This window comes from Sminthopsis crassicaudata, chromosome 3 (assembly GCF_048593235.1).
Source record: "Sminthopsis crassicaudata isolate SCR6 chromosome 3, ASM4859323v1, whole genome shotgun sequence".
NCBI classification, from domain to species: Eukaryota; Metazoa; Chordata; class Mammalia; order Dasyuromorphia; family Dasyuridae; genus Sminthopsis; species Sminthopsis crassicaudata.
The window spans coordinates 133,440,872-133,464,333 of record NC_133619.1 but is presented as its reverse complement, the minus strand read 5'-3'; the positions used below and the strand labels follow the sequence as shown (position 1 = coordinate 133,464,333).

Sequence of the window (23,462 nt, the reverse complement as noted above, 5' to 3'; positions counted from 1 at the left end):
ATAAAATATTTCTTTGGAAATTGAATCAGTACTATTATCATTGTAGTATTCACTTACTAATTTCCACTCATCTGGATTTAATTCTTTTTCCTTTGAGAACCAAGCTGATGTGTATTTTAATATTTCAAAGAATTCAATGATCTGTATTCAAGTTACAATCAAACCTTAGTTTTTCATAAGTCTAACAATGCTCTCTACACATTTTCCTTGAATTGGAAAAGAATCCTTTCTATTTGTCCCATTTCAACTGCAATACTAGTGCAGTCCTTTACAAAGTTTCCTCCTTGACTATTTTTTTACTTACCCTAATTTCTGGATCAAAGATGTAGGTTTTTAACCCCACATTCAGACAACAAAATGTAAAGTTCTTTGTTAGGTTTTCTAGAGGTTTTGGGGGCACCCTTCTTTTCAATAGAGTAATCACCACAAGAGTAGCCGGGGTTAAAGTCCAAACCTTTATTATCTCTTTCAAAGTCTTGTTTCCTTTCCTGGAGCCCAGTTAGCTTTCTTAAAGGCCTTCTGGAGTCTTGGTTTCAGTGGAGAAAATGCATGAGGACAGGCCTGCCACCACAGGGTGTGAGATGGGATGAATGAATCTGAGTCCAAGGGCTTCTGCTTCAGCCTGCAGTCTGCTTGGCTTCCCTAGCTGTCAATGAATCTGGCTGAGGCTCCCAGCTTATGTACTCTACATGAGTATAAACCAATTATTATATCATTAGGAAAACATTATTTGTTGTAAGATTAAATCAATCATACTGAACTTAGAGAATATTAAGCACCATGCTAAACTAGATAACCATTGTATTTATCAATTCCACTGACTTAACACCTTGTAAGGATCCTTGTTTCAGAGTTCTGGCCCATAACAATGTCTAATAGATTTCCCTATCCAGTACAGCTAGAATCTATTAACCAGAATATCAACTGAGTAACAAAGCTACCAAGTGACAGCATTTTCATTATAGAATTCTCATCTGGGATCACCATTTCAGGGTGCATAGCCTCTTCCTTGCACTGGAGTGATCTTCTTGTTGGACTAGTAGTCAAATATTCTCCCTTGCACTTGTCTTTCTTCTTATTATGGATTGGAAAATAACTTGCTTTCATAATCGTATTGGATTTCCTAACAAGATTTGGTCTATAGCACAAATAAAGCACTTTCTAAATTAGTTTAGAGTCATTGGCGGAGCTTGTTTTATATTTTTCTGCTTTTTATTACTTTCTTGAAGCACCTATATACTGTGCTGTTCTCACAATCCTGAAACATTATATACCCTATTAACACTCTATTAACTTCCTTTTGACACAAATTTCTCATACATATAAATGAGCTGATTGGGTTAAATGGCCTCTAAATTCTCTTTTGGCTCTATATTAGTTTTGTAATGACATTAAAATCATGAGATTGAACTGTTGAACATAATTATTCCCCCCAAAATTAACATCCAGGGGACTTCAAAGGAAGTATTATATGATAGAACATATCAACAAAATAGAAATGACATGTGACATAAATTCATGAATTGAACTAATCAGAGTAAATTATAATAACAAATTTTAATGCCTCCTTCTCACATCCAAAACATTAAATGAAACAGGTGCATTTTGTTGATTTGTTATAACAAATGTATATACCAATATGAGCCATTATTATACAAGATACTTCAGAAAACATGAATGGGATAAAATCTGAACCAGTGAAAAGAGTACTCATACTAATGAAATCATGAAAATTTCAAAGAAATTAATTTTCAGAAACTAGAGAAGGCAGTGATTAGAGCTCGAGATAGAGAGTCAAGAAAATTTGAATTCAAATATTACCTCAGATAGTTACTAAATTTGTAATCATATGCAAGTCAGCCTCTGTTTGTCTCGAATTGCCAACTATAAAATTGTGTGAAGATCAAATAAGATAATGTTTATAAAAGCACTTAATGGAGTGCCTGACTTATAACCAGGCACAATCAAATGCTAGATGTTGTTGTTGCTAGGGCTGTTCTTACACCTAACTCTCAGGATTACTGTGAGAAATAGATGAGATGATATTTATAAAAATTATTAGTAGAAATCCTACCAAATAAAAATCATTTAATAAATGCTATTTCCCTTATTTTCTCCTTGTGGATCTAACTCCATCAATCAAAGTATTTTTTAATACTAATCAGCTTTCAAAGGCAGCAATAGAAGCCTGAAATATTTCTTTACAGCCCTGATAGCTTTCACTGGAGATGTAAGATGTCAGAAAAAAAGATTCTAATAGTTCCAAGCTAGGAGTTACATTTCATCTTGAAATTTCCCTTCCTCTTCTCTTAGATTTTAAGCAGAAAAAGATATTGAAGGAAGTCAGTCAATAATCGTTTGTGCAATATCTATCTGCCAGGAAGTGAATTAACCATATCTAAAGATATAAAGAAAAGCAAAGATACTCGCTGTTCTCAGAGATTTTAAGCAAGCAGAACCCAGAAATAAACAGAACATTCCAAATTTGTAGCATAGGTACACCTCTCAGAGCACAAAGAACAAAGTCAATAGAAGGATTGTGAAGACATGAATAGAGCCCTGTAGCATAAAAGAGTGTGTTACCTTCTACAAATGTGCCCTGTCCAGACATGTCCCTTATAAATATGCCTTTCCCTTGGTTATAACAACTATTTCTACTAAGACCTCATGGGGTTGTATGAAAGCATGCCCTTAGGTTTTCTGTATGAAGTTGATTATGTAGTAACTACTTTGTTTATTATACCACTTCAGCAAATGTCTGCTTTGAGCTAATTGTGTCCTCTGGCTGACTATTAAGGGAAACATATCTCTGAGAGCTCACAACATCTTGTTTTATGAATGTGGACCCAGAAACACATTGTAGAGGCCAGATGTGAAGTCAAGTTTTGTTGGCAATAGAAGGTAAGAATCTACCATTTGATGCTAGAATCTGAGTAGATGGCAAGACTCAGAGCTTTAACTAACTAACTCCTGTTAATCCTGAGTTATAAATAAGAGTAATTTTTTTTTCCCAGTACATTGCACTACCTTATGCCAAGATGTCCCCTTATTCTAAAGCTGAAGGCAGAAGTGACATATGGAAAATAAGGAAGTCATGTGGTTGGAGAAGCAACTGTAGTAGCCAGTTGTGTATTCTCGGAAAAAAAAAGAAAACAAGGTAAGTGAAAGTACTGTGAGGAAAATATAGCTTTGCCACAATGCCAAATATGGAGAACATAATTTCATCCTTCCCTATATGCTCCCAAGTCCTATTCATTCCTTGATGTGTTTATATGTGGAAATATGCATTTAGGTTTTATGAGGAGATATGATGATACTGCTGTTTTCACTATTCTACTTAAGGAAACATTTGATTTTGATTATGTTCTCTAGCTAAAAGTAAGGGGAAAATGCATGTGAGAGCTTGTAATCTCTAATTTTAAAGTTATGGGGGAGGAAGATAACAGAGGTTATATCATCATGAGAAGGGAAAATTTCTCATAATTAATTAATCAACTAGCTTTTACAAAGTACCTACTATGTACAAGACAATGAGGGAATTGGAGATATAAAGATAAAATTTATTATCACAACCTTTTAGGACTCTGTATTATATTGATGGAAAAAATGCAGATGTGTCTACAAATTCATATACGTGTATGTACATATTAATATATTTCTGTTACACTCTATATTTTTATAGATATAGATGTATTATCTGTATTATAGATATCCATAGATGTGATTGTTGACATATTTTTCCTTCCAACATAATTTAAGATCCTTGAAGGCCATATTTGTATTTGATCTTTGTTTTGTGTTTATTGGCATCTGTATATGTACAAACATATACACATGCACATTGTGTATATATATATATATATATATTTATGCATGTATGTAGCTTGCACATTTCTGTATGTGTGTAGTTATGTATGCATATCTATATATGTAGATGCACAATGCATATACACATATATGGATATACTTGCCTGCATGTATATACATATATTCACATGCTTATGCATATTCACATGCATACACCTATGTGTGTATCTTTATGTAAATTTGTGCATAAGTACACAAAGGGTAATTTGGGTATGAGAAAGAGGCACTAGCAGCTGATAATATCTAGAATTCTTAATGAGGAAGTTTGGCAAAGGAATCATCAGAAGTGGAATATGGTTTGTTTTGTTTAGAATGGATATTTCAAGCAATTGCATACTTGGAAATATGTAAAAAAAAGTGAGAGATTCCTATTCAAAAATATTCCATAGACTTTGAAGATAGAACATTATGTTTGAATTGAAAAAGAGAAATAAAATTATTTTAATGGGCTCTAATGTAAAGAAAACATCCATTTTTGAGAATAGATGGTTTATCTGAGGGGATGAGCATAAAGAAGAGTAGAACAAAAGGGGAAAAAAAGAATAGAAAGATGTGGCAATATTGTCCTGTTTTTGTTTTTGTTTTTATTTGTTTTCTTTGCACCAGGTCTCTGATTTTTTTTCTATAGGGAACACCAGTGAAGACTTCCTTTTTTTGCAAATCATATCTTCAAATACTCTGTATTTTACAATTTCTGAGAGTTGTCTGGGAGCACTGAAGATTTAAGTGACTTCTCCAGTGGCATACAACCCACAGGAAAGTCCTATATTATCAGCTGGAAAAATGGAACTAAAGTTTTTGTAATGTCAAGACCAATTATGTACTCACTGTCATACTGTCTCTTGAATAATATTGTGCCACTGCAAAACAAATAGAAAAACACAAAATTAGAATATATCATCCTTAACTACTTTTTTCATATTTGTTGGTATTTAGAGACTTTGAAATCCAGTACCTTGACAGAAATAGACAAGCCTGCTGCTTACAATGGATTACTTTATCTCTTCCCAAAAACCAAGATGATACAAGCAATATTGAACAAAGAGGCACAGAAAAGAGAAAATGAGAATTATCTTCTGTTTGCCATATCCCAGTCAGTAAGATGTATACACTCAGATACATTATCCCTGATCTATCATACCTATCCATCATATTTCTCTCAAGGCAAATTGTAGGCTCAAGAATTCCAATATCTCAAGGAGGTCTTAAGACAAATAAGGTTATCTGATTTAAAGTATTTCTTTCAAGACTGCCTATAAACATTAAAGAATTCTAAGCAAAGGTTTAGCAGAGGCATCTTTCTCAGGGAGCTTTTTGCCCCAGGAACAATATAGAAGCTGCTATGCACAAAAGCTAAAAGGAAATAATCAGACAGAAGCCCTAAATGGGTAATGAAGAACAAACAACATAGATGATATCAAGGTAGCCCAGATGTGCTTTATCTATGGAGGCATTTAGCTGATCCAGTGGTTCAGAAACCTTGCTATGTCCAGAAAACATCCATTACCTTTGTCTTTCTCTTTGCTCCCTTATACTCTCAAAATGATTTTTGCTTTGCTATTGGGTTTAGTAGATTCTGATTTATAGCAGTACATTTTCAAAGGAAATGTACTTATGTAAATATGTTTAATGTAACTACTTCGATACAATTATAATGCAGTACTTACAAATCACATTTTGAATTTAAATGATTTTCCTAAAATTCACTAGTAACTGTGATTTTATAACATAACAAACATTTATAAAGAACTATCCTTTATAGTATCCTGAAATAGTCTCTCATATTTTGCTTTCATTTTTTTTTTTTTTGTTTTCTTTTGGTATTTTTTAAAATGAAGATCATTTAAAGGACAGATATTTACCTACAGTGCTATCTTTGCAGGATATCTATGACCTGTCCTATAGTCAGAAGTTCTGGTCACTGCATAAAGGATCTGTCATCATTTCAGCCTATATCTCTGCCCCAAGCACTATATGACATTTTTTTTTTGCATAAATTGATTCCCCTCAGTTTAGCTGTGTCCAGGACTAGCATAGCTTGTTTTTGCTGTCATTTCTTAGCCATCAGCAATGATGCCACTGTGCCTTGGTTTGCCTTGCAACAGAATTTTTGTCTTGTTTCTCTGTCTTACTTGTTTGTGATCACTCCATTTCTGCTCATCATTCAGCATGTTGTTTTCTTTCCTGTCATTCATTTTCTTCACCAAACTAGCCTGATAAAACTGATTTGTAATAAAAAGAGATCCATTGCCAGTGGGCTTAATATTTGTCACAACTAGGGGTTTGTCTCAAAATTTATTTTGAAATTAGTAACATGAGCTAGAAGCAATGAAACAATAAACTGGCTGTTTATCTGCTCCCCCTAATGTGATGACTTCTTGATTATCTTTATAGTTTCCTCATGTATTATTGCATTATTTGACACATTTTTATATATCACTTATCTAATTAAAATCTATTTTTGCTAAGTTGATATAAGTCATTGATATTTAATTATTTTCTGTTAAAACTGTCTCACATCAAGGTTTTCTTGGTGAAATATGTGACCAAGGTTTTTTTTCAACCTAGTTGTTAACTTCTTTTATTATTAGTAATTCAAAATTTCCAATGCATAGTAAATCCTGGAACAGTGTTTTAAGGAATTTGGCAAGAACAATACAATTTAAATGGAAGCATTTTATAAATGATTAAAATATTTGGGGATGAAATGATAGGTATTAGTTTTCTCTCACTTCAAGATCCTTGTTAAAAAAGGAAAGTTATGTCTTTAGTTATGCCATGGAGTCACTATGTATTGTGAGGTGAGGGACACTTAAGGACATGGAACTAAATAGTTACTTCTCACTTCCTGCATCACCTCTGATATCTATACATTATTGAAAACTACCCAAGAGGTGAGGTTCTTAAAATTATTGATTAAATTAAAAAAAGATTTTGAAATTATTGAGTTCAGATGAGAACAGAAGTCCAATAAGATTAAATAAAAAAAAAAATCACAAAGATATGAAGTGACAAAAGCAAAATTCTAAATCTGAACTAAATCTAACCTTATTTCTATTAAAGTATGCTTAGGATCATTTATCATTTCCAAGGCAGGATATACAAGCACAGATGTCTTGCTTGTACTCTTGCCTTCCTCTACAAAAACAAAACAAAAAGAGAAAAACAAAATCCTCACCAAGGGGAAGCCGTTCATACAATTTGCTCACATTCCTGAGGTTGCTGGACTACTTTTAAATACAGTACCCATGCCAATTTGGTACTTCTACTGCCTATCTGGTTCTGATCCCACCTTTAGGCAGTATTCTGGTTTATTCCCTCTTCATTCTGTATAATACAGCTTTTTGATTGCATCTTGGCTTGATGTTTATGCATTGTCCTTTCTCTTGGAAATCATAGATGAATCATGAGATAAGTAATCTGCAGTTACTTAATTGCCAGTCATGAATTAATTTGTTGCAGACCTCTTTCTACCAATGTGACTGAACTATTATTAGCTTTTCTGTAATATATATAGTATGTATTAATCAATAGACATATTGATGCTCACATATATTAAAGGTTGCACAGTCTTAAGAAGTAATATAAAGTTTCATGTGGGATATGTTGTATAAACTTTACTCGTACAAGAGGGCCCAGCAATCTGATCATAGGAAATACTTTGTTCTGTTCATCTAAATACTAAAAGCGAAATTTAGACAATTAATAAGACATTATTAATAATTCAGATTACCTTTGAAGAATGACATACTATTTTTGCCTAGAATCCTTACCCTGAAACCTACAAAAATAGTTCTACTAAATAGCTCAGTAAGCCTTCACAAATTCTCCACATGAAAATCTAATTGCCACAATAGATGTTTTATTGAAATGAACAACCAAAAATGAACTAATTTTATTTATTATAAAGCATACAAATCCCAATAGCCTAATGCCCAGCATTGCGTCATTATTTCTCATTCATATAAAGACTTTCCTATATCATTTGAATACCCATACTAAGAATTAGTAAGATTATCTGCATGGGCCAGAGCCATCAAAATGATTTACTTGCCTTCAAAATCTGAAGTGTTTTTATCCTTGTAAATTCTTGTCTATATCATAAGTGATGTAAACAGAGTATACTGGAGAAAATATAGCAATTTATTTTGTCAGAAAATAATGTTTTCAATGAATTCTATGTATTTAGTCTATCTTTCCAGGAATTAATAAAATTTAACTGAATAATAGAACAAATTTTATAATTTTCTAATAAAATCCCAAAATGAAGAATTATTCATCATTTCTGGGAGGAGCTCAAATATCTCCCAAATTAATCTCCTTGAGATTAACTAACAGTATGAGGTCTTGGTTTCTAACTTCCATGTGATTAGAATGTAGAATGCATGTAGGAAACAATTAGTTCTGCCTAAATTCTGATGAATAATTTAAAATATTATTTCATATTCCTCCCATGTCCAAATACTTCTCCTGGTGACACTATTTACAACAAGCAAGGTGTATAACAAACTAGATTAACTCTTTCCATTAATGTCCTTTTGTGTTTTGTTTTGTTTTATAATTCATTGGCAATAAATCAAAAAGCGGAGGGCAGAGCCAAGATGGCGGAGAAGAAACACACAATTCTGTGAACGTCCTCACTCCCTCACAACCAATTAGATAAATTAAGCCTCAAAATAAGCCCAGGACTGATAGATACCACAAGGACTGGAAGCACTACTTACCAGCTGAAGAGAATCTGGACTTTCAACAGAAAAGGTCAGTTCCCAGGGGAAGAAGAAGAGAGGCCAGCACAGACGGCTGGGTGCTAGCATACTCTGCCGATCGCACTGGGAAGGGCTCTGGGATCAGAGAAGCCACTGAGATAAAGGAATCTGGCACAGGCTGTTAGCTCTTCTCTGCTAATTATTTAGCAGTTCAGAAGAGAAAGCTAAAATACTTTAAAAACTCAGATTAGATTTTCCCTGGATCCTGGAGGTGACTCAGCAGATCTCCGCACCAGGGGGTGTGGCCTCAGCTATTACCTGAGAATAGTTAAGAGATTGACAAGTGGGTGGATACGGCCCAAGGCAACACACACTGCCTAGTTTAGCTGGAGGGAGTGGAACTCAGCTCCAGGAAGTCCCAGAGAAGCAGAACCTTTGAACTAGGGACCGCAGTTTCTGGCAGACACTTGCAGTTTGAGCACAGGGGCTTTTCACATGACCTGCATGTCTGCAGACATCCACGCCCCACCGGGATGCATAGGCTGGGGTTTGTGCTGCCTTTACTGGTCAGTCTTAACCTCAGGGAAGCAGCTAAAACACAGTGCCCTCGGGGCACAGCAGCGCTAATCACCTCGGAGGCACTTCCAACGAGGGGGTGGGGAACTCTCTCCCAGAGCTCTATCTTAGCTCAGGCACAGGAGCCGCTGCATCCATCCAGTCTGGGAGGAAGCTGGTAAAGAAATAAATAAATAATTTCCTACCCCAGGGACAGACCCCAAAAGATTTTTTAAATATGAACAAAAAAGCCAGAAAAACTATAGATTCCTTCTATACAGAGAAAGAGCGGGTATCCAACTCCGAGGAAGTTAACAGCAGAGAGACAGCAGATAACAACCCAAAGGGGAACGATTCCTGCCCCCCATCACATAACTCTCTCCTAGAAGAGACTCTTAAAAAATTAAGGGAGTTTGAAGAAAAATGGGGAAAATAAAGGGAAGCTATGATAGAGAATAACAACATCCTGAAATTGGAGTTGGAAAAAATAAAGAATTCACAGGAGATGCAGGGAAACAACATTTATGAATTAGAAAAGGTTAAAAAAACACAGGAAAGTAGGATTTCTGAATTGGAAAAGATAAAAAAGTCTCAAAAAAATAGAATTTCTGAACTGGAAAAAGAAAATAATTCTCAAAAAAAATTAGGGAAATGGAAAAAAATTCAATAGAGCAAAATAATTCATTTAAAAATGAAATTGGGCATTTACAAAAAGAACTAAAAACTGTGAAAGAAGAAAATAACTCCTTAAAAGTCAGGATGGAACAAATAGAAATGAATGATTCACAGAGAACCCAAAAATCAGTCAAACAAAACAAAAAAAATGAGAAGCTGGAGAACAACGTCAAATACTTACTGGGAAAATCTATAGACCTGGAAAATAGATCTAGGAGAGATAATCTGCAGATCATTGGACTTCCAGAAAACTATGACCAAAAAAAGAGCCTAGATTCTATTTTACAGGAAATTATCAAAGAGAACTGTCCAGAGATAATAGAAACAGAAGGGAAAGTAGATGTGGAAAGAATTCATTGAATTCCTTCTGAAATAGACCCTAAAAAAAGAACACCACAGAATATAGTGGCTAAGCTGAAGAATTACCACACAAAAGAGAAAATCCTGCAAGCAGCTAGAAAAAAAACAATTTAAATACCAAGGTGCCACAATAAGGGTCACCCAAGATCTGGCTGCCTCCACATTACAAGATAGAATGGCCTGGAACCTGATATTCTGTAAGGCAAAAGATCAAGGACTGCAACCAAGAATGAACTACCCAGCTAAGTTTAGCATCTTTTTCCATGGAAGAAGATGGTCATTCAATGAAACAGAGGAATTCTATATGTTTCTAAGAAAAAAACCAGACTTAAACCAAAAATTTGATCTACATCCACAAGACTGAAGAGAAACAGAAAAAGGTACACAGAACCCTTGAGAACTGTAACTCTGTTGTGAGTATATAAAAAGTACTCAAGGATAATTTGATTTTACTGATATAAAAGAAAAAAAAGGGGGTGTAGTAAAGGGAAGGAGGTCGGTTCAGAAAAAGGGGAAGGAATGATAAAAACAGGGAAACTACATCCCAGGAAGAGGCATAGAAAATACACCATATCTGAGGGAACTTAGTGAGGGGGAGAATCATTGTGTGAATCTTACTCTCATCAGGAGAGGCTCAAAGAGTAAATAATTAACATGTTTGTTTTTCAGAGAATTTTCTCTCACCTCATTAAAAGCGGGGAGAGGAAAATGGAAAAGGAAAAGGAGAATAAGTGAAGGGACTTGGAGGGAGGGGGCAGGAATACTACAAAAAAAAAGGGAGGGTTGCGCATCACAAGGGGGGGTCTGTAAATTAAATATTGGGGAGGGGGATCAGGGGGGTCAAGGGAAAAAAGCATAATATCTGGGGATAATATGATGGCAGGAAATACAGAATTAGTAATTTTAACTGTAAATTTAAATGGGATGAACCATCCCATCAAACGGAGACGGATAGCAGATTGGATCAAAAAGCAGAACGCTACAATATGTTGTCTACAGGAAACACACTTAAAGCAGGGAGATACATACAGAGTAAAGGTAAAAGGTTGGAACAGAGCCTATTATGTTTCAGGTAAAGCCAAAAAAGCAGGGGTAGCTATCCTTATCTCAGATCAAGCAAAACCAGAAGTAGATCTCATTAAAAAAGATAAGGAAGGAAACTATATCCTGCTGAAAGGTAGCATAAATAATGAAGCCATATCAATACTAAACATATATGCACCAAGTGGTATAGCATCTAACTTTCTAAAGGAAAAGTTAAGAGAATTGCAAGAAGAAATAGACAGTAAAACTATAATAGTGGGAGATCTCAACCTTGCACTCTCAGATTTAGACAAATCAAACCACAAAACAAACAAGAAAGAAATTAAAAAAGTAAATAGAACATTAGAAAAACTAGGTATGATAGACCTTTGGAGAAAACTGAATGGCAATAGAAAGGAATATACTTTCTTCTCAGCAGTTCATGGATCCTATACAAAAATAGACCATATATTAGGACATAAAGATCTCAAAATTAAATGTAGGAAGGGAGAAATAATAAATGCCTTCTTCTCAGATCACAATGCAATAAAAGCTACATTCAGTAAAAAGTTAGGGGTAAATAGACCAAAAAGTAATTGGAAACTGAATAATCTCATCTTAAAGAATGACTGGGTGAAAGAGCAAATTATATAAACAATTAACAATTTTACCCAAGATAATGACAATGATGAGACATAATACCAAAATCTTTGGGATGCAGCTAAAGCAGTAATAAGGGGAAATTTTATATCCTTAGAGGCTTATTTGAAGAAAATAGAGGAAGAGAAGATTAACGAATTGGGCTTACAACTTAAAAGGCTAGAAAAAGACCAAATTATAAACCCCCAACCAAAAATTAAACTTGAAATACAAAAATTAAAAGGAGAAATCAATAAAATTGAAAGTAAAAAAACTATTGAATTAATAAATAAAACCAAGAGTTGGTTTTATGAAAAAGCCAATAAAATAGATAAACCTTTGGTAAATTTGATCAAAAAAAAAGAAAGAGGAAAATCAAATTGATAGTCTTACAAATGAAAAGGGGGATCTTTCCACCAATGAAGAGGAAATTAGAGAAATAATAAGGAGTTACTTTGCCCAACTTTATGCCAATAAATTTGATAACTTAAGTGAAATGGATGACTTCCTCCAAAAATATAGGCTCCCTAGATTAACAGAGGAGATAAATTGCTTAAATAGTCCCATTTCAGAGAAAGAAATAGAACAAGCTATTAATCAACTCCCCAGGAAAAAATCCCCAGGGCCAGATGGATTCACATGTGAATTCTACCAAACATTTAAAGAACAATTAGCCCCAATGTTATATAAATTATTTGAAAAATTAGGGGATGAAGGAGTCCTACCAAACTCCTTTTATGACACAGACATGGTACTGATACCTAAACCAGGTAGATCGAAAACTGAGAAAGAAAATTATAGATCAATCTCCTTAATGAATATTGATGCTAAAATCTTAAATAAGATATTAGCAAAAAGACTTCAGAAAATCATCTCCAGGATAATAGACTATGATCAAGTAGGATTTATTCCAGGAATGCAGGGCTGGTTTAATATTAGGAAAACTATTAATATAATTGACCATATTAACAATCAAATTAATAAGAACCATATGATCATCTCAATAGATGCAGAAAAAAGCATTTGACAAAATCCAACATCCATTCCTACTTAAAACTAATGAGAGTATAGGAATAAATGGACTATTCCTTAGAATAATCAGGAGCATATACTTAAGACCTTCAGTAAGCATAATATGCAATAGAAATAAACTGCAACCTTTCCCAGTAAGATCAGGAGTGAAACAAGGTTGCCCACTATCACCATTACTATTCAATATAGTACTAGAAACGCTAGCCTCGGCAATAAGAGCCGAGAAAGAGATTCAAGGAATTAGAGTAGGAAATGAGGAAATTAAACTATCACTTTTTGCAGATGACATGATGGTATACTTAGAGAACCCCAAAGACTCTGCTAAAAAGCTACTAGAAATAATTCAAAATTTCAGCAAAGTGGCAGGATACAAAATAAATCCACATAAATCCTCGGCATTTTTATATATCACTAACAAAATGCAACAGCAAGAGATACAAAGAGAAATTCCATTCCAAACAAATGTTGAGAGTATAAAATATTTGGGAATCCATCTACCAAAGAAAAGTCAGGAATTATATGAGAAAAATTACAAAACACTTGCCACAAAAATAAAATCAGATTTAAATAATTGGAAAGACATTCAGTGCTCTTGGATAGGCCGAGCGAATATAATAAAGATGACAATACTCCCCAAACTAATCTATTTATTTAGTGCTATACCAATCAGACTCCCAAGAAACTATTTCAATGACCTAGAAAAAATAACAACAAAATTCATATGGAAGAATAAAAGGTCGAGAATTGCAAGGGAACTAATGAAAAAAAAAAACTCAGAGGAAGGTGGTCTAAGTGTACCTGATCTAAAGCTGTATTATATAGCAGCAGTCACCAAAACCATTTGGAATTGGCTAAGAAATAGACCAGTAGATCATTGGAACAGATTAGATACAAAGGACAAAAAAGGGAACATATATAGCAACCTAATCTTTGACAAACCCAAAGATACCAACATTAGGGATAAAAATTCATTATTTGGAAAAAACTGTTGGGAAAACTGGAAATTAGTATGGCAGAAATTAGATATGGATCCACACTTAAGGCCATATACCAAGATAAGATCAAAATGGGTCCATGATTTAGGCATAAAGAGGGAGATAATAAATAGATTAGAGGAACAGAGGATAATCTACCTCTCAGACTTGTGGAGGAGGAAGGAATTTATGACCAGAGGAGAACTAGAGATCATTATTGATCACAAAATAGAAGATTTTGATTACATCAAACTAAAAAGTTTCTGTACAAATAATACTAATACAAACAAGATTAGAAGGGAAGTAACAAATTGGGAAAATATTTTTCAAAACAAAGGTTCTGACAAAGGTCTCATTTCCAAAATATATAGAGAACTGACCCTAATTTATAAGAAACCGAACCATTCTCCAATTGATAAATGGTCAAAGGATATGAACAGACAATTCTCAGAGGAAGAAATTGAAACTATATCCACTCACATGAAAGCGTGTTCCAAATCACTATTGATCAGAGAAATCAAATTAAGACCACTCTGAGATCCCACTACGCACCTGTCAGTTTGGCTAAGGTGACAGGAACAAATAATGATGAATGTTGGAGAGGATGTGGGGAAACTGGGACACTAATACATTGCTGGTGGAGTTGCGAAAGAATCCAGCCATTCTGGAGAGCAATCTGGAATTATGCCCAAAAAGTTATCAAACTGTGCATACCCTTTGACCCAGCAGCGCTACTACTGGGATTATATCCCAAAGAAATACTAAAGAGCGGAAAGAGTCATATATGTGCCAAAATGTTTGTGGCAGCTCTTTTTGTAGTAGCTAGAAACTGGAAGATGAATGGATGTCCATCAGTTGGAGAATAGTTGGGTAAATTATGGTATATGAAGGTTATGGAATATTATTGCTCTGTAAGAAATGACCAGCAGGAGGAATACAGAGAGGCCTGGAGAGACTTAAATCAACTGATGCTGAGTGAAATGAGCAGAACCAGAAGATCACTGTACACTTCAACAACAATACTGTATGAGGATGTATTCTGATGGAAGTCTTCAACATAAAGAAAAACCAACTCACTTCCAGTTGATCAATGATGGACAGAGGTAGCTACACCCAGAGAAGAAACACTGGGAAGTGAATGTAAATTGTTAGCACTAATATCTGTCTGCCCAGGTTGCATGTATCTTCAGAATCTAATGTTTATTGTGCAACAAGAAAATGATATTCACACACATGTATTGTATCTAGACTATATTGTAACACATGTAAAATGTATGGGATTGCCTGTCATCGGGGGGAGGGAATAGAGAGAGGGGGGATAATTTGGAAAAATGAATACAAGGGATAATATTATAAAAAATATATATATAATAAAAAATTAAAAAAAAAAAAAAAAGAATTGTTGGATTAGTTCACAACTCCACCAAAAAAAAAAAAATCAAAAAGCGCATATAATTTCTTATCATATATCATTATTTAAAGGCTGGAAATGATAGAGTCTAATGTGCAAATTTTACATTACTATGATTCTAAAAATCAAGCAGTATTCAATTGTCAAATTAAAAAACAAAACAAAACCTCTTTGTCTATAAAAGAAAAAAAAAGTTTGAAAGCTTCCTATTTTTTTTTTTTCTTGGTTCCTTCATGAAAGAAAATGCTCAACAGAGAGTAGCTGAATATTTTTATGACTGCCAGATTTTGGTATAGCTTTAGTACTTATTGAGAAACTAATGAAATTTTCAAAATATCCATATTTATGAGTCACAATTACAACCACGAACCAGAATTTTTTAGTAGACTTGAAAAAAACATATTCTCATCAACTTGAAATGGTTTTGAGATTTTTTTTTTCTTGTAAACTAATAAAAATGTATGTTTATATATGTGGCAGTAAAAATTTCAAGATACATTGCACACTAAGTCTTTCTTTAAAGCTGTTTTTCCCTCTTTTTTTATAAGATAAAATGAAAAGACACATTTACCCATTAACACTTTATACCATGCTCCTTTAGCAACTTCACAGTTTGATCTTTCTTCCAATTACTAAATGAGGTTTGGAACAACTGGTGGAAGTAAATACAATATATCTTAACATCTTTTGTGGGGCCTTTTTCAATATTTAGAGTTCCTATACAATCATACCCTAATCTTATCTAAATTTAACCTTTGATTTTTCAAAAATATAATAGTATAATAATAAATGAAATTGTAATTTGATTGTTTTATTGCATTTTTTGGTTAACATTTTTTAAAATAAGTACAGCATTATAATTTGGGAATGTTTTGTTTTCCTCTTCTATACTATTTGAATTGTTAAATTTTATTATAAATTCCCAAAAATTTAAGTTCCTTTTCTTTTTATATTTCCAATTTGTCCTTGGAAATTTTAGATTACTCTTCCTTGAAGAATAAAATGACCAAATCTTGGGGAATAATTTCTACAGCATAGTAGAATAATATTTGCTATTCTTATGTAGAAATCTTTTTTGGAACTTTAAAATATGGCTCATGGACCCGTAATATTTACTCAAATTGTATTTTCTCCAATTAAATGATTTATTACCATGCTCTTATACAGACAGCATGCATACCAAGGCCTTTAGCAAAATACTAGATTTTGTGAACTTGTAATTTTACATAGGTATACACACACACACACACACACACACACACACACACACACGATAACAATAATTAGTCCAACTATAGTCCCCATAAAACTTAACAATACCAGTATGTGACATTATAGCAATATAAATGGAATGGAAGAAGCTAGTGAAATATGCTGTCAGTATATCTTTACTCTGTGATATATGTGATTCTTTGCTTACTTGGAAATAGTCACACTTCTAACTGCTCTCTCAAGGCAATATCGTTTAGCCAATATCACTTCAGCTATGTGGTTGTCACTGGCACCTCTAGATCATCAGTATCTGGAATTCCCTGTAATACCTGGCTTAGTTATATATATATATATATATATATATATATATATATATATATATATATATATATATATATATATATATATATATATTGCATTCAAATGGTAATTGCTGTTTAAGCTACAAGTTACTTTGTCTCTACAATGTAGTTATCAATAAGTGATTCCCTGCTCAGTATTTTTTATGTGCATACATAATTTGATCCTCTTGCATCCAATTCAATTGATGAGATGGCCTGAAACCTTTCATAATGAAGTTGCTTATGAAGGAATAGATTTAGTGATGTAAATAACTAGTACAATATGTGTATAACTAATGATGAACTCAGTATGGTTCAAGCTCTGGAAGTTTCTACTAAAATGGAAAGGCAAAAATTAGATGGACAAACATTATACCTTACATATCAAGATAAATGGAAACTTGACTTGGACAGGAAAAGTGACATTATAAGTAAAAAAGAAGTTACCTTACAAAATATGAAAAGGTGATGAGTTATTGACTAAACAAAGTATTAGAGAATATCATAAAAATAAAATGAAAGGGATTGATTCTATTTTAAAGGTGATTTTGTAGAAAATAAGTTAAAATTAGAAGGGAAGCACATAACTATGGATAATCTTTGTAGCTAACTTCTCTGATATAGGTTTCCAATTCAAGATGTTTATGGAAATAATTAAAATTTCTAAGAACAAATCCCTAATAGGTAAATTGAGAAATGATACATTTCAAAGAAAAAAATGGAAGCTATCAATAACCATATAAAATGTCCTAAAACAATTAGAGAGAAATACAAATTTCAACAGTTCTTGAATTGCAACTCATTCATCAGATTGTCAAAGTTGACAAGAAGAAAATAATGAATGTTGGAGTCTTTGTGGGAAAATTGATGCATTGGTGTTGGTGGAGGTGTAAAATTTGTCCATCCATTGTAGAAAACAATTTGGAATTATATTTTAAAGGTTACAAACTTATTTGTTTCATATATCTTATACTAAATCAAAAGATTTTTATGTTGTCCATTTGTGCACAGAATTTATATAACAACAAATAATGGATTTTTGAAATATTTCAGGATTGAAGCATCCTTTATTCTAGAGGTTATATACAACATTTTTTTAAAAATATCAAGTTTCCTGATGACCCACATAGTTTACCTACCTAAATATTATCTTTATTTTTAAATCTTGTGATTTCATTGCTTAGTAAGAAAATAGTATAATATTTTAGCCCTTATTTATCTGCTTTTAGTATTGCTAAGTGACACTCCCTAGCTGAAATTTTTTGGGGGAGTTACCAGGGACAAAATGGAAACTGAAATTGAAAGAGATTTTCTCACTCCACATGAAATGGTAGATTGAGTTTACAAGTGGCTGCTTATGCAAAAGAAAATCAGTTGATAAGAAAGACAGTAGCTATGTCCCAATGGATCTGAAATAATCCCTGAGGCTCTGAACTAAAGGAGTTAATAAAATTTTCTTCTATAAGGAAAGCTCTATAGCAGCTGCAATTTAGTAAAGACAAACTGAAAGGATCTCAGGCCAGAAGGGAATTTTAGATGACTACAAAATGGAAAGGGAATATACAGATGGTGAAGAAAGCAGCTTGCAACTTCACAACATCCCCAGACCAACATATGTGAATGAATGGGGTAATAAATAACAACATCAGATATATACCAAGATGTTGCAGAAAACATTCTGCCCTAAAATTATAAATAGTCCTTAGCTACACATCTCTCCAATTGTGTGTTTTTGCCATTCATGTTTGCTAGTTACATGTATTCTCTCTTATATGAAATGTAGTAACATGTAGGGAACTATATCTATCTGTATATTTATGGTGAGATTTTTATATTTAATTTAATGGCACCTGCTCAGCTACTGCTGTAGATATCTGAGTATAAATAATATTATAACTGTCTAAGAAACCTTTTGGTAAAGCTGGCACTGTCTGCATAGAAAGAATCCTTAATTGTTAAACACAGAGTTCAATTTCTTCCTAATATGAGAACTAATTTGTTGTAAACATTAGTGTGTGCATCACCTCCCAAGAGATTTTTTTTGTTTGTTGTTCTTCTATTTACTTTTCTTTGTTTCATAACTTTTGAGAGGGAAAGAACAAAAGACAAAAGGAAAGAAAAGGCAAAGAAGACTCTCTTCAACTTATGGAGCAGTAGCTCCATTACTCTTGCTTTCAGTGGCATATATTAGCTGCTTACTTTTTCAAATTCAGGCATTTGAGAAACACTTAAATATACATATAGTAAGGAAATATGTGTATATAGATGATCAGTTCAACTTTAAAATTTGTTTTAAAAATGCAAATTACTTCTCGGCTGATTGATATATTAGAAAACGATTTAAACTTCAAATGTCATTTTTTGTTCAAAAATTGCTATCAAATTATGCATACTCTTTGACTAAGTAATATCACTACAAGGTTGTAACCCAAACATATAAGTGTGTTTAAAAAAAAAAAAAGAAAGAAAAGAAAAGAATTATTATATGGGGGTGGAGCCAAGATGGCAGAGAGTAGACAGGTATTTGTCTGAGCTCTTTCTGGCTTCTCTCAAATCAACCCCAGATCAAGTCTCTGAATGGATTTGGAGTAAGAGAACCCACAAATATTTGGAATGCAACAAATTTCCAGAGGAATATATTTTGGAAAAACTTCAGGAAAGCTCTATCTGAAAGCTCTATCTCAATTGGGCAGTGAGAAGAGGAATTTGCAGGACAGCACAGGCACAGTGCAGTGCAGGAAGACCCAAAGAGAGACCTTGTGTTGAGGCATCTAAAAGGCTCACATTCAAAATATAGCAGTGTTTCCTGCTTTGTACTGTAGCTGTGAGACCTCTAATACAACTTCAAAAGGTAAATAGTAAGTCCCTGAAACTTAGCATAACAAGCATAACAAGTAAGATTTGGCCACTCATCATGGTAAGGAAGTCAGCAGTACAAGCCCCAGTGCAGCATGAATAACATGTAACCTGTAGAGGAAGCTTGGGATAATCTAACCTTTCTCCTAAGAGCAGACATGAACCTTTAAAAATGAGCAAAATGGCAAAAGGGGCTCTGAACATTGATATCTTTTAGAGAGGCAAAGAACAGAACTCAAACCTTGAGGACACTAAAGGCAAACATCTCCAGATGAAGCTTCAAAAAGTATATAAATTGGTTCCCATCTCACAAGGCTCTTAAACTTTCTTATTTGTTTTGTGGTTTAATTTATCTAATGTTGAGAGTGCAAGGTTGAAATCTCTCACTATTATAGTTTTGCTATCTATTTCTTCTTGCAACTCTCTTAACTTCGCCTTCAGGAATTTAGATGCTATACCACTTGATGCATATATGTTTCGTATTGATATTGCTTAATTGTCTATGTTACCCTTTAGCAAAATATAGTTTCTTTCCTTCTCTCTTTTAATTAACTCAATTTTTGCTTTTGCTTGATCTGAAATAAGGATAGCTACTCCTTTTTTTGACTTCACCTGAAGCATAAGAGATTCTGCTCTAGGCTTTTAACTTTACTATGTATGTATCACCCTGCTTTAAATGTTTTTCCTGCAAACAGCATATTGTAGGATTACGGCTTTTGATCCAGTCTGCTGTCTGCCTCCATTTTATGGGACAGTTCATCCCATTCATATTTATGGTTAAAATTATTAATTCTGTATTTCCTGCTATCTTATTATCCCCAGATTATGCTTTTCTTTTCCTTTCCTTCATATCCCCCTCCCCAGTATTAAATATATGGGCACCACTTGCCTCACACAGTTCCCCCTCTTTAGAATCCTTCCCACACCCTTGAGTCCCTTCCCCTTTCTTATATCTTTCTCTTATTTTTCTGTATCCCCTTCTATTTAGCCTACTCTTTTCCTTTTCCTTTTTCCTCTCCCACTTTTTAATGAGGTGAGAGAAGTTTCTCTGTAAGCCAAATATGTCTAATATATCTCCCTTAATTCCCTAATAAGTCAAATATGTCTCCCTTAATTCCTTCAGATATAATAGGCTTCCTTTGTCTCTTTGTGGGATGTAATTTCCCTCTTTTTATCTCCCCTTTTCCTTTTTTCTGATACAATCCCCTTTCCATTTCTACTTCCCTTTTTAAAAATATTATAACAGTAAAATCAAATTATACACACACTCTGAATGTACAAATGTAACAGAAATACAGTCCTTAAGAGTTATTTTTCTTTTATGATTCTCTTGAGTCCTATATTTGGAGGTCAATTTTTTTGTTTAACTATGTTTTTTTCATTAGAAATAATATAATTCACCTGTTTCATTGAATGTCCATCTTCTTCCCTGGAATAAAATACTCATTTTCTCTGGGTAGTCTATTCTTGGTTGCATTCCAAGTTCTTTTTCCCTATGGAATATCATATTTCAGGCTCTTGGATCCTTTACTGTGGAAGCTGCTAGATGCTGAGTGATCCTTATTGGGGCTCCTTGATATTTGAATTGTTTTCTTTTTTTTCTAGCTGCTTATAATATTTTTTCCTTAGTCTGATAATTCTGAAATTTAGCCACAATATTCCTTGGAGTTTTTATTTTGGAGTCTTTATCAAAAGGTGTTTGATGAATTCTTACAATGCCTATTTTACCTTATGATTCTATTACATCTGGGCAGTTCTCTTTGATGATTTCCTGTAAAATAGTTCTAGGCTCTTTTTTTCATCATAATTTTCAGGAAATCCAATAATCTTCAGATTATTTCTCCTTGATCTATTTTTCAACTCTGTTGTTTTCCAAGTAGATATTGAGTATTTTCTTAATTAAGTTTTTTTTTTATACTTCTTTTTGTATATGTCCAATTGAGTTTTTAAATGAGTTGTTTTGTGCTATGGGATTTTTTCCATTTCACTAATTTTCTTTTTTAATGAGTTATTTTCTTTTTCCAATTCACAAATCCTACTTTTTTTGGAGTTCTTTATCTTTTCCATTTCATATTTCATGAATTTGTTTTCTTTTTCAAATCTTTCTTTTAATGAGTTATAAGCCTTTTCTGTACTCTCTTGCATAGCTTCTTTTTCCTTTCCCCATTTTTCTTCTACCTATCTTTTAAGATCTTTTATAATTTCTTCTAGGAGTACCTTATGTGATGGGGACCAGGTTACATCTCTCTTTGGGGTTTTGTCTGGATACTGTCTGCTATTAGCCTCCTCAGGGTTGGAAATCTGCTCTCTTTCTGTATAGAAGCTATTTATAGTTAGAGTTCAGTTGGCTTTTTTATTCATTTTTTTAAAAAGCCCTTAGCGTCTGCCTTTAGGGCAATAGGGATAGAAGAACAGTAGCTTTCCTGGTAAAGGGCTGCCAATGAGAGCCTCTGCTGTGCGGAAAGTACTACCTTGGGAAAACCTTGGGGAAAGCCCCACTGTGCAGATCAGTGACTGCCCTGGGTCCAGTAGCTGATCAGTGAAAGTGTCACTGCTTTGGCAGAACCCAGCTGTGAGGATCAGCTTGGCTAAGCTTCAGAAGTCTGACTGTCCTGGGCAGAGCCCTGCCTGCAGACTATGGCTATGCAGATGTGCTGTGATTGTGCTGATTGTGCTGAGTCACTTCTGGTGCTGGGTGGGTATGGCCAGGACATGTTTAACTCTGGGGTTTTGGGGTACTCTACCTTTAACATTTGTGCAATTTCTCTGCTAATGCACTGCCTTTCAACCAAAGCAGAGGAGCCAACCTGTGGTAGAGTCATCCCTGAAAATTCTCTACTTGTAGAGATCGTACCCACCCCTGATTTGCTCAGTGGTGGGCTAGCCTCTGTGTTTTGTCTCCCTGCCTGCCCCGGCCTCCTCCCTCCAATCAACACAGACCTTTTCTGGTGATCTTCCAAGTTATCTTTGGCTGGTAATTTGTTGTACTCCCAATATTCAAGGATTTTACCAGTCAAGCACTATTATACCCCATTGTCAAAATAGCTGATCTGGAAAATAGAGCCTAAAAAGACAATTTTTAAATTATTGGCTTCTCTAAAGTCCAAGACCAAAAAAAAAGAACCTGCATAGCATTCAAAAGAGGTCATTAAAGAAAATTGCACCAATATTCTAGCAATAAAGGGGGAAATACTCATTGAAAGAATCCACTAATCATCTCTGGAAAGATATACCACAAAGAAAATCTCAAGGAAAACTGTTGTGAAACTATAAAACTATAGTCTTAAGGAAAAATACTGCAAACTACTGGACAAAAATCATTCAAATATCAAAGAGCAACCATAAGGATTATAGAAGATCTGGCCAGTTCTACAGTAAAGTTCAGGAGAAGTTAGAATACAATATTCTGAAAGGTAAAGGACCTGGGATTACAACCAAGAATTAATTACTCAGTGAGATTTAATATCGTCTTTCAGGGAAGGAGATGGGGCTTCAATGAAGTAAAAGACTTTCAATCATTTCTATTGAAAAAAAACATAATTAAACAGAAAGTCTAATCTACAAACACAGGACTCAAAAAGAACTATAGAAAAGTAAACAGGGGGAAAACATATATACTTAAAGGTTAAAATGTTTACATCACTAGATGGGGAAAAAAAAATCTGTAACTCTTAAGAACTGTATTTGACCCTGGGGCATCACATGAACTTAGGGTATGGTTATGAATAAACTCTGATGTGAATACATCAAAGGTCATTATATAAGGGGTGGGGAATGTCTGTACTGAAAAAAAGAAGAAAGAGAAAGTATA

General features: G+C 33.8%; 1 long non-coding RNA gene across 3 annotated transcripts in view; it reads right to left on the bottom strand.

The window, feature by feature from the left end:
* Positions 1 to 442: 442 nt before the first annotated feature.
* Positions 443 to 23,462, bottom strand: part of LOC141564918 (uncharacterized) — a 144,820-nt gene continuing 121,800 nt past the window's right edge. For all 3 annotated transcript variants that reach the window (XR_012488807.1, XR_012488805.1, XR_012488806.1), the window contains 2 exons: positions 4,696 to 4,727; positions 443 to 685 (listed from right to left, as the gene is read on the bottom strand). This is a non-coding gene — a long non-coding RNA (uncharacterized LOC141564918). The remainder of the gene's footprint in view (positions 686 to 4,695; positions 4,728 to 23,462) is intronic.